The 1,402-nt window shown below is 38.1% G+C and overlaps 1 protein-coding gene across 3 annotated transcripts in view; it reads right to left on the reverse strand.

Annotated features, from left to right (window-relative positions):
• sox10 (SRY-box transcription factor 10) overlaps positions 1 to 1,402 on the reverse strand; it is a 36,317-nt gene that overhangs the window by 11,691 nt on the left and 23,224 nt on the right. For 2 of the 3 annotated variants that reach the window (XM_015037713.1, XM_015037710.1), the window contains exon 1: positions 1,087 to 1,109. The exons of the other annotated variant lie outside the window; for it this stretch is intronic. The gene's annotated coding sequence lies outside the window, so the exon portion shown is untranslated. Of the gene's footprint in view, positions 1 to 1,086; positions 1,110 to 1,402 lie in introns of those variants that run through there. 3 annotated transcript variants of the gene reach the window in all.

The raw sequence follows: 1,402 nt of genomic DNA on the forward strand, positions 1-1,402 counted from the left end.
CTAGTTTTGTTATTGTAAAAAGTAGCTTAAAAATTTTGGCCCCCAGCTTTTCATGGAGCTGCAGACTAATATTTTCAGCAACCAAGAAGTTCTAGAATTGTATTAAATACTCGGGTTGACAGTAAATTGGTTAAAATGTGAATTGAGCATTTGGTTAAAATGTGAATTGAGCATATGGTTAATAAATGAAGTGTTCAAAAATTGTTAAATTCTAACAACCTTAGCTGCTCTGTTGAGGCAACAAATCAACATTTGTTGCTAGAATTCAACTGGAGATATTAATTACTTCAGTCTGCTGTTAGCTGTGGTGTCCAGCAGAAAATGTAAAAGCAAATAACCTGCCCACATTGATTCTATCAAGGATGAATGGATAAATTCAGTAAAAATAATTAACCGTCCTAATAGCGCCACCGCGTTGCACTTGAAAGTCGGATTTTCCTTCTTCCCAGCGGGAAAAGAACGCCCCATGAAACTTGAATTGTGACTGGAAAAGTCAGAGCTTGCTGAGCAGTCAAAGGTTCACTTTCCAATATGGCTGCCAGACAGGTAGTGAAAGTTGCATAAAATATTAGCGCTTGTCTTTTTAAAGATCTATGGATGATATGAGTTTTGACATTTAATTTTATTGTGGTATAAATGAAGTATTTTAATAGAATTAGATAAAATTGAAATAAATATACTGTTTTTGGCTTGGACCAGTTTGTTCCAAAACGCTAATGCTAAAGCTTGCTAGCAAGCTGAGCTTCTTAACCAGAACATTAAGAACTTTTTTTTAAAGTCACATTTGAATTTTTGTAAAATAAATAAATAAATAAATGGTCGACGTTGTAATCAAGAAATCCGTCTGCAACAGCAGCACTTGTCGCTCTAATGATTCCAGGAATCTTAACAATAATGAAACAGGACTTAAATTGATAAAACGTCAAAAACACAAAACAAAACAAAACTACTCCATAACTCTTTATCGGTAATCAAAAGCGATCACATTACATTTCTATTTGTGAAGAGGAGAAAACGACCAAATCGCGGAGCCAGAGCAGCCGCCGTCAGCAGAGAGCAAAGAGTTGGAAATGCTAAGCGCCTTACTTCGGGAATAAGAAAAGGAGGTCGCCGGTTTAGCACGAAGATCCGTGAGTTCCCGAGTCTCCAAAGTGACGCTCGCTCCCCAGCCCCCTCGCTCGCAGCCCGAGAATGAATGCTGGCTCTGTGTGACCGTGCCAGGGCTTAAAGAGCTCCTTGTGCGAGGACGGGAGAGAAAAAAAGGAAAAGTAAAAGATACAGGGGACGGGTCTTAAAGTCGCAGCGCCCATATAAGCAAATTCAGAGAAGTCTGGTCTATCTATCTATCTATCTATCTATCTATCTATCTATCTATCTATCTATCTATCTATCTATCTATCTA

The sequence above is a fragment of the Poecilia latipinna genome, unplaced genomic scaffold, assembly GCF_001443285.1.
Source record: "Poecilia latipinna isolate Pla-1442-1.1 unplaced genomic scaffold, P_latipinna-1.0 Scaffold417, whole genome shotgun sequence".
NCBI classification, from domain to species: Eukaryota; Metazoa; Chordata; class Actinopteri; order Cyprinodontiformes; family Poeciliidae; genus Poecilia; species Poecilia latipinna.